Raw genomic sequence first — 10,673 nt, forward strand, 5'->3', positions numbered from 1 at the left:
GTCTGTGCTAAGCGTGCCCTTCTACTATGACTGTGTCCTTTAATCATCCCAGGAACCTTATGCAGCAGGTGTTATTATTTTGCCTTTAATATAGATAAAGAAAATGAGGCTTAGGGAAGTTAGGTAATTTGATTAAGATCCCATAGCAAGCAACTAATAACTAGCTCTTGAACCCAGAACTTTCCTGATGCCAAAGCGATTCCTAACCATTACCCAATCCTTTCCCTGGGTTGTGAATTTCTCCATGCCCTGAGATAGAGAGCTCCTTGTCTTCATCCCTCGTTTACCCTCTCCTTCCTCCCACTAGTTGTAGACAGATCCTTGTTATAATTGCCAGGTTTTCCGTATCTCTTGTGACTCAGCCCCAAATCCCCGGACGGGCTTCCTCTGTCCTTGGTACTGGTTTTTCAAACTCCCAGGCGGTACAAACTTTAATCCTGGGAGCCACCTCTAAAAACAAAGACATTCCTTGAAGTCTGCATCCTGAGATGGTTTCCTGTCCCAGGGCTGGACTGGCTTCCCCCTGCCTCTGCCCTGTCGCTTGTTATGGCATCACTTTGCACAGTTGAGAGCCTAGAGGGCAAAGCATGAAAACCACTTCCAGTTCTGGGCTTTCTGGTAAGGAAGAAGAATCCCAAATCCGGGACATAGCAAGGGCTCCTGTCTGTTATTGAAGACAACAGCTTTGATTTCAGTTGTACTTGATTTTAGATAAACTATATACAGATTCCCCTCTTAAAAACTTTATTCGCAGGAGAATCTGGCCTACCTGCAGATAATTCCAGAATGATAAAGTGATGATAGAGAGAAACCTGAGGTGGGATAGGATGATGCAAGTGGCATCTACTCTGCCTGGAGGAGGGGGGGGTCCTGAACTGAATTTTGAAGGGAGACTCTGAGTAGATGAAAAACATAGGGAAGGGCATTCTAGGGAAGAAGGAATGACATTTGGGAGGGCCTACAAAGCATGAAATGGTTGGTGTGGAAAGCACAAATTGTAGCTGAAGTTACAAGGTCTGTTTAGAGACCAAGGGGAGATCATGGAGAAAATCGAATGCCCAGTTAAGGGTGTGAATTCTTCCTATGGCCAAAAGAGAACCATTTTGAAAGTTTATGCCTAGAGGTGTTGCTTTCTACAGCCCAAGGTTGAGGGGACAGATCAGATCAGAAGGGAAGGCTCGTGGATGAGGAGTAGTAGAGAAACAGTTGCAGTGGTCCATCTGTGAGATGCCGTGACCTGAGATGCATGATGACGGCGAGGGTAGGAGGCCGTGAGCTGATTGCTTGTCCAGGCCGTGGAGTCCACAGATTCGGTGCATGATGGGGTAGTACCAAAAGGTAGGAAAGGAGAGGGAATTAACCCTAGAGTTTAGTCTTCATTATAATATCTGCTAAGAGAGGAATAGATCGAAGTTGGGAGCTGGGATGGGGGGTGGGCCATGGGTGAGTTTCAGTTTTGGTCACTGAATTGTCTTGCCCTTGAATAAACTACATCTGAAGTCATGGCCTTGGAAGATCCTACCCCAAGGTTATGTTCAATAGGAATTATGGCTCCGCATTGAACCATGACATCTCTTGTAGAGTACCTGACTCCCTGTCAAAAATGGGTAAGAAGCTTATATGAGACAGTGCACCCTAGTGGTTGCCCTAGGTATTGACTGCTACTCTATCTAAATGCCAGTAGGTTGGATGAACTTGATAAGAAATTGTCAGAAATCAGTGACATTGGGGTGTTGGAGGCAGTGGCAGGCACACTCTAAAACTGGCCTCAATGATATACCTCCTGCTGTTCACATCCTCATTAATAATTCTTTCTCCTTGATTGTGGGATGCTCTGGTAGCTAGCTTCTAACCCACAGAATATGGCTAAGGCGATGGGATGTCACGTGTACCATTAGGCTACATGGGATTGTGACATCTGTCTTATCTGTAAGCACTCTCTTTTGATGGCTTTGATAAAGCAAATGGCTGTGTTGAAGTGGCTCATGTGGCAATAAAGTGAGGGTGGCCTCAGGCCAACAGCCAGCAGGGAACTGAATTCAACCAACAGCTGCATAAGCGAGTTTGGAAGCTAATCATTTCCTAGTTGAACCTTCTGATGAGACCTCCATCCTAGCCAACCCTGTGATTGTAGCCTCTTGAGAGACCATGAAGCAGAACATCCATCTAAGCTGTGCTGGGAATCCTGACCTACAGACACTGTAAGGTAATAAGTGTGTGTCGTTCTAAATGACCAGGTTTTGTGGGAATTTGTTATGCAGCAATAGATCACTAATACACAAGTCTCCTTGGCTCAGTCTGTGTGTGTCAAAGCTGTTCAGAGAAGAAAATTCTATTAATTTTTCCTTTCTAAGCAATGTATTAACTCTGACACTTTTTATCTTGTCCCCAGCTTCCAAGAACAAGAGTTAGAAGACCTAGGGTGCAGTGCTGATCCTGTTGCCAACTGGCATGAGATCTTAGAAGGACTTTTTCCCTTCTCTGTGTCTTAGTTTCACCATCTATACAATGAGGGAAGATAAACTAGGCCAGCAATTTTCAAAACCTTTTTTTTTTGGGGGGGGGGGGGCCATAGAACTCGTTCATCAAATGACATTTCAGGAGGAAGCTTGGTGCGCAAAACAGATAAAAGTGAGGGGCTTTAGTCAACATAAGGTTGTGTCTTAGCCTTCCCATCTCTCCATGGCAGCCCCATAATACCTCGGAGGAGCCTTTTAAATCTAGTCTCCAAGCCCTGGCTTAGAGGTTACTAAGGAGCCCTTTTAGTTTCAACATTCCATGGATAGTAGGGAGGTTTTTCAGAACACCTCACCTATAAATCGGAGCATCCTTCTGTGGCATCTCTGCATAGAGCTACCTCTGTGCTACCATCCCAGGACCAGGACATAAGTACCCTGGAGAGCAGGCTGCTTCCCTGGGGGCACCACTAAAAGGTGCATCTACCCTTTCAGGAGCCTTTTTTTTTTTTTTTCAGGGCCATACCAGTGGTACATGGAGGTTCCCAGACTAGGAACTGAATAGGAGCTGCAGCTGCCAGCCACAGCCACAGTAACACCAGACCCAAGCCATGTCTGTGACCCATGCTGCAGCCCATGGCAACGCCACATGCTTACCCCACTGAGCAAGGCCATGGCTCTAACCTACGTCCTTATGGATAATGATTGGGTTCTTAACTCACTGAGCTGCAACAGGAACTCCCTCAGGAGCCTCTTTTTACTTTTAGAGCTAAGCAACAGGTGAGCTCCCTCTGTTGCATCTAAGCTCCTTAGGTATGTGCCTTTCCCAGACTGTCTCTTCCCTGGATGGAGAGACATGGCATCCTTGTCTGGATGTATTCACAGTCTCTATTATTATTGTTGTTGTTGTTGTTTTTGTATCTTGGTGCTACCCTGGATGCAGTGTTCGTGTGGGTCTCTGGCTGGCAGGGAGCCCAGTGTTGCTCTAGGTTCTTTGTGCTGTCTGTGGTGTGTCCCTTCTGCAGTGAGGTTATGTGTGTCCATGTTGCATGGCAGGCCTAGCAGAGTTCCTCAGGCCATTGCTATTAGCCAGGCTTTCCCTGCGTTGCATCTGTGGGCATAGAGCTTTGAACAAAAATATACTGACTTGTACTCAATATGCAGTTTCCTATCTTTTTTTTTTTTAAACTTCCAAGTATGATTTTACCCTGAACACATCTCTAGTGATTAAAATTAAGCTCCCCCATTCCTACGACATATCCCCTTGCCTAAAGCCCACCCCTGGCAATTCTCTTACAGGTGATAAGCTGCCTCTCTCCAAACCTTTAAAATGTGAATTTTCCTCCCACAAGTAGCCTGCTGTCTCTAACCTCTTTTCTCATCTGGAAAATGGGAATCATACTTGAACGTCCAGTGACACAGGGAAGCAGGCACAATTTTGGGAGTGAGGCACTTTTTGGAGTCCCTGGAGAGGACCCCTAGCTCCCCCACTTTCTTTCTACTTCATGCCAGTGACAACCTTTTGTGGCCTGAGTTTACTTATCTGTAAAATAATATTTGGTTGCTTGGAAAATCTGAGAGTGATGCACAGAAAAGTTATTTTAGACATTTATACACGTGTGAGTACCCTGCTTTATTAGAGATCTATCAGGCCTGTGAAAATGCTTCATTCACCATAGGGCAGCATTCAGAAGCCAAGCGGCATTGAGCTATTGTTCATTCACTTGGGGACTGCAGAGTTTCTTCAACCACAACTACTGAAGACCTGACACCTGCCGCGAGTGGCTAAGCTCTGGGGAGGATGAGCTCCAGCAGACGGGGTTCCTGCCTCACTGCTGCTCTTGGCCTCAAAGGTGTGCCATCAGGTGGGGGGCAGGGGAGGACATCATGAGGGTAGCTGTGGTGCACGGAGGTCAGTAGGGGTCGTGCAGAATTCCACGGGAATGGGAGTTCCCGTCGTGGTTCAGTGGTTAACGAACCCGACTAGGAACCATGAGGTTTCGGGTTCAATCCCTGGCCTCGCTCAGTGGGTTAAGGATCCGGCGTTGCCGTGAGCTGTGGTGTGGGTCACAGACGCAGCTCAGATCCCGCGTTGCTGTGGCTCTGGCATAGGCTGGTGGCTACAGCTCGATTCGACCCCTAGCCTGGGAACCTCTGTATGCCACAGGAGCGGCCCAAGAAAAGGCAAAAAGACCAAAAAAAAAAAAAAAAGAATTCCACGGGAACTGTCAGAGGGCTTTGTCAGCCTGCCTTACTCATGTGTGCATCCGAGCTTCACGTCTCCGGCTGGCAGGAGGGACAGGGGTAGATCAGGCTTCACCCTCCCGCAGCTTCGAGCCCCTTAGAGGAGACATGTGACACTAGACATCACAGGCTGCTTCTTTAATTACAGTGTCTGCAGGGAGTGGGCCCTGAAGGGGCAAGCTGGAGAGAGCAGCGGCGGCCACCTCCTGAAACGAACACCAGGGTCAGAGAGACACCCGGCCTCTGACGCTCTCTGGGCTTGGCTCTGTCTGCTGTCAGAGATGAATAGTATCTCAGCTCCGAACGTGACCGCTACAACCACTTTCTCAGGACTTGGAACTGGGTTTGAGTTCTGGCGACCAGGCATGATGTTGGGGAAGCTACTTAAACATTTCCAGCCTCAGGTCCTCTGGGTTTGAATTGGGGAAGGAGGGTGGTTATACTTGCTAGAGGCAATTGTTGATGATTCAATGGCATCATGCCTATTGAGTACGCAGTGAATATTTGTTATTCCCTTCAGCCCCTCCTAGAAGAACTTTTGGAAACGTTCACATCGAAGCTGCTAAGCTGGTAGCAGCCAGCTCACCTTCTCCAGGGCAAGCGTTGATCAGCTAAAGCAATCTGTCTACTTTCTTTTTTTTTTGGTCTTTTTAGGGCCGCACCCAAGGCATATGGAGGTTTCCAGGATAGGGGTCTAATCGGAGTTACAGCTGCTGGCCTACACCACAGCCACAGTAATGAGAGATCCAAGCCACATCTGTGACCTACATCACAGGTCATGGCAACGCCGGATCCTTAACCCATAGAACGAGGCCAGGGATCGAACCTGCAACCTCATGGTTCCTAATCGGATTTGTTTCTGCTGCGCCCTGACAGGAACTCCGCAAGCTACTTTCAGAGCTTATGAAATATCTCTGGCTCTTGACATAGTGGAGGTTAAAAGACCAAGCAAAGCTATTTGAGTTACCATGACTGCATAATTAAGGACCTATTAATTTCAGGATATTTCAAAAATCTGAGACAACATGGCATGCAACAAATTTTTTTTTTTTTCATTTTCACTCACAATAGACTGAAAATACACATGGAAGGGATTTTCCATTCACGGTCTACTTTCAACGTGGGCATCTGACTTTTATTCCATGATTAAGGGTCCAAAGGACTGATGAGTGTTGAACGAGGTTGTTGCTAAAGTTAAGGGAGAAAAAAATGAGACAAGGGAGGAGGAAATGGAAAAGGGATTTCTGGGCTTCAGGGCATAACTTAAAAAAAAAACGAACAAAAAACAGTCTGGTCACCAGGGTTAGAATCAGGTAGGCACATAGGCTTCTCTTCCCTGCAAAGAAGGTCACAGGGTGTGTACAGCTGCTTATGGTAGGTAAGGGCACGGCTCTTTGTCTTAGATGGAATTATGGCCTAGCATTTGCAGGAGTCTAGGGAAAGTTTTCCTTCTTGGAAAGGAGCCTTCATCTAATGTTTCCCACATGTGGAAGGTGTTCATACTAGCCTGGGATTAGATTCAAGGGGATTCCCTGTGATCTTCTCAAAGTGACAAGTGATTGAACCCTAACCCCGGGGGAATTTGTGGCTCTGAGTCTGCAACCATTTCCTGATCGCCCTGGGAGTCACTGCCCTGAGGCAGGGCACAGGGGTTTCACTTTATCTCCCAATCAGCCCTTTTAAAGCCAGATGCTTCGTTCCCCTGGCTCTCACAGAAGGTGCGGGCACGGGTACAGCTCCCACCTGTTGAGCACGGCGAAGCCTGTGCCTGTTTTTCTGGGATGAAACTCAGCGGTAATGACCTGACCACTGCCTCTGGTGTCATTCTTCTCTCTCCCGGGGCTGAAATTTGACCTTTCCTGTTCCCAGGCAGAGAATTCCACCACCATGGGCTGACCTTTCCTGAGCACCATGAAAAATGAGATACGCAGGGCTATTCTGCAAAGTCAATAGACACGAATGCCAGTTGAGGGCTTCACTGCCATCTCGACCAGTCACTGACAGGCATCATTCAAGGTTCCGCATGAGGTCTGCCCTGACTGACTTCGGGAGGCAGTGCAGCCTCGTGGAAAGGAAGTAGGTTTCAGTCCAAAAGTTTGGGTTCAAAGCCAACTCTGCTCCTCACTTATGGAAAATCCTTAGATGCCTCACTTTATTTCCTTGGGCCTCGATTTCTCTGGCTATAAAATGGGCCCAGTAATTCATAACTGGCCGTGTTAGAGTGAGAATTCAATGAGACCCTATAGGCAAACCCTCGTGTCACATAGGTGTTAACTTTCGATTGTGTGTGTTTTATCATCACAGAGAGGTTGTGTATTGAGTCAATTAAATGTCTGTCCCCTACTCTCTCTGCATTTCTAACTGCTGTGACTTCAGTGTGGGGGGACTTGTGCCTTGAGCCAGCTGGATATTCTTCCCTTTAAGAAGACACGGCTGTTTGTAGAAATCCAGAGGGAACAGAGGCTAGGTGTTCTCAGCCCATTGTGAGCACTAGAGAGGGCAGGATTAAGGGGGATATGTTTTTCATTCTGTCAGCTTGAATTCCCCTTCCAAATTCCATTCTGGTTATACGATCGGGCTACCGCTGTATTTACGGGTGGCCAAAATCTGGCTGGAGAGGGAGGTTTAGTCAGAAAGAACATTTTTTTTTTTTTTTCTGCTAAAGGCAGTTGAAGAAGCAGCATCATTCAGAAGGAACGTGGGAATGGGCCTCTGATGTGGGGGTCACAGGAACCTGGGTCTAAACACTGGCTCTTTCCCTCTGCATTCTGCCACTTATTCTCTCTGCTTTTCAAGCCATGTCTTTGTCCAAGAGGTATGGTCCCTTTATCATCACAACTAATTAAAAGAAGCATCCTTTGTTAAACATTTTAAACTTATCGCATATATTTCTGTCTACCATACGACTTGGGGAATTACTCGGACTTCTGTTGGACGTGAAGGGGCACAAATCCTTGTCAAAGTGCAAAACCGCCACCCGAATGCACGCCCCCGGCTTCGTGATTTTTGACCGTGTTTTGTGTGTTCAAGATTCTGTGGAAATGTCCTGGAGGCTGAGGGCCGTGGAGTGAGTTTTTGTCCCTCCCTCACCACTTCAGTCCAGTCGGTCCCACATTTACCTGTCATATATGGAGGTTTGGCCACATCATTTCAGTTTCACTTAATGAATATTTCCACTGCTAAAAATAACTTTGAAACCCCCTGTCTGCGAGCATTAATCTTGCACAAGCTCCTGTAAATTGATAAGTAGAAAAACCTCCATTTATGGAGCGCTTACTATGTTCTAGGTACTCTGCCAAGAGTTTGATACATATTATATCCCGTGAGTGTCACAAGAGCCCTATGAGATATAAGCGGTCATCCTGCTTCTATGGACCACAGAGCTGATGGCTGGAAGGTCATTCATTTAGTGTGTGTGGAGGGGTACTTAGTGGAGATGGGATAGGGAAGCTGAGCTTTTCAAAGCATAGGAAAAAAAGAAACCTAACAATTGGAGAGTTTGACAACACCCCTCAGTCCTTTTCCAGTTTGCATTGTTTGAGCAAATCAGAGAATATTCATATTCGTTTTCTTTTCCCCAAACACCACCACCTCCCTGCAATCACAGGTTCAAAGAGCACTCACTTCCATCTGGTGCATAGGGCTGGAGCCCCACGATGCCAGCAAACTTTCACCGGTTTCTATAGCCCTGGACAAAGCTCCCCTAAGTCCTAAGTTGGCTCTGCCACATCGCAGGACAAGGCAGGAAGCTGGCTGGAGTGGGCAGCAGGTTTTATTTCTAAAGCACATCTGGGAGAGCTCCATGAAAAGGGGGAAAGGGTGCCCAAAAATATGAAGGAGAGGCATTCAGTCTTCAAGTGGGGCTCTCTGTCCGCTCTCCCCCGGATGCAATGTGTTTCCAGAGAGTCCTCCAGCAGCATGGTACTTTATAGCCAACAGCCTTAGCATCTGCAGATGCCCAAACTCAAAACTTTGTGCACGCTGGAGTCAGGACTCGACTTTTACATCCAGCCCAGGCTGCTCCCTTTCCTCCCAACCTGTGCCACCATCACTTCCAGCTTGCAAAATACAGCCAAGAATCTGACCTGCCAGCCTAGTGAGACGGCCTTTGCTCTGGTGAGATAAAAAGACAAGGAACGGTGGTTGGCGGGGGGCGGGGGGGGGGCGGTGGTGAGGGATGCACAAGAAACCATCCCAGATTGGCTCAGTGCCTCTTTTAACTTCCGAGGTGGTGGCAATTTGGGGCAATGATGACAGTTCCCTAAACTTCCAGTTCTTAAGCCCTCACGCTTCCAATCTCTTTACACTTTATTTTCTCATGACAACAAATGGTTTCTGTCCCCATTTTAGAGATGCGAAAACTGAGGCTCAAGGAGGTTACATATGTTCACAGAGTCTGGTGTGTGGTGGTGGGGACACTAAAGGGATCCTTGGCTTTAAAACCCCAGCTCTTAATCCCCTTCCACAGTCGGCCAGGGGAGGGAGAGCTTCCCATCCCCTGGGGGGCAGATGTTTCTTGGGGCTCTCTGCGATGAGAGGTGAGGAGGGAGAGGTGATTCTAGAAAGATAAGGGATACTGCTGGCTCAGAGCACTGCAAACATGCCCAGAGACCTGTGAGTCAGGAAGCATCCGTGGGGAGTCCCGCCCTTCAGAACAGGAGCCGGGTCTGCCACTCCCATCTCGCTGTCTGCGCTTGTCCACCTGGCCTTCTCACATCTCTCCCCCAGCCCGCATCCCTCTCCCCGTCTGACAACAGGGCGGATGTTGTGGAATGAGGGGCTTGAAGCACAACTCTTTGTAAACTGTAGGGTAGGGGCTGTCTAGATGTAAAACTGCACATTCTCTCTAGCATCCTCTCTGGCTCTTCCCCTAACCCACCCCCAGGTAAGGCTATGAGCAAACACTACTTTCAAACTCCACTTCCTTCACCCCCAAACGGAAATATTCACAGGTCGATCAGTCAGGTAGGGAGTTAGGAGAACATTCTTGCTTTCCCCCTGAAGAACGGCAGAGATAAAAACTTTCCCCCAAAGTTCCTTCCATATGGAACTATTCACAGAGCTAAAACAAGCACACAGAAATCTACAAGACTGGAAGGGGGCGTGTAAAAAACCTTCAAGGTGCATCCGATCATAGCAAACACCCCATTTTGCCAGCAGCAGAAGTTTTGTAATTAAGAAACCACAATCCCCTTGGTGCGGGGGAATGTAAACAGTACATCATAATCATCTTTGATGATGAGGGTGAAAGACTTACCTTTCCGGAGTTGAGAAAGACTAGATCCTTGAGCGAAGCAGCTCCATGGAACAAGTACCGGGGTGTGAGCAGACACTGCCCCGGTCACCCTGAGCCTCGCTGCCTTTGTGCGGAGGACGGCGGGATGTGTGCCTGCGCGGGAGAGCGTGTGACAGTAGGCAGGCTGTGGCCGGTGCAGCCAGCTTTGGCTGGCTTATATAGCAAGCGCCTGCCTCTGTAATGGGACGCCTCGCCTCCAGACATCCTTTCCCACTTTTTCAGTTGGTGAATTAAAGGAACAGCCCTCCCGGCGGAACAGGGTTAGCTCATGAAAGACGCCCTCACTCCCAGCTCTCTGCCAGGAACAGAACCTATTTGCATACAATTTATTGCAAAAGTAGGAATTCCCGCCTCCCTAGCCTTCTGCCCCCGACTGGGAGCAGCTGTTAGTGAAGTGTGATTTTTGCTTTGCTCCCCAAACGGGATTTTTTAATTGTGAGACAGAAGCCCAGGGAGCGAGAGGGGCCAGGCTCAGCAGCTCTGGCTCTCCCCCGGCAGGCTGTGGAAACGAGACCCGGGCTCTCCGGGCTCTGGGCAGCAGCTGCTCAGTGGCAACTCGGAGAAAGCAGAGGAGCCGAGCTGAATTCCTGGAAAGAGGAGATAAAGCCTTTCAAAAGCCTGGGGTGTTTTGAGTTTCTCTGGGCCAGCAGGGAGATAACCCAGGATTAGTTCTCAGC

The 10,673-nt window shown here is 48.2% G+C and overlaps 1 protein-coding gene across 9 annotated transcripts in view; it reads right to left on the reverse strand.

Annotated features, from left to right (window-relative positions):
• Nucleotides 1-10,165, reverse strand: part of TNC (tenascin C) — a 97,812-nt gene extending 87,647 nt beyond the window's left edge. For 2 of the 9 annotated variants that reach the window (XM_047768251.1, XM_047768252.1), the window contains exon 1: nucleotides 9,958-10,165. The gene's annotated coding sequence lies outside the window, so the exon portion shown is untranslated. The remainder of the gene's footprint in view (nucleotides 1-9,957) is intronic. The other 7 variants (XM_047768253.1, XM_047768254.1, XM_047768255.1 and 4 more) reach the window with 7 other exon arrangements.
• Between the last annotated feature and the right edge of the window lie 508 nt (nucleotides 10,166-10,673).

Source organism: Phacochoerus africanus, chromosome 2 (assembly GCF_016906955.1).
Source record: "Phacochoerus africanus isolate WHEZ1 chromosome 2, ROS_Pafr_v1, whole genome shotgun sequence".
In the NCBI taxonomy this organism is placed as follows: domain Eukaryota; kingdom Metazoa; phylum Chordata; class Mammalia; order Artiodactyla; family Suidae; genus Phacochoerus; species Phacochoerus africanus.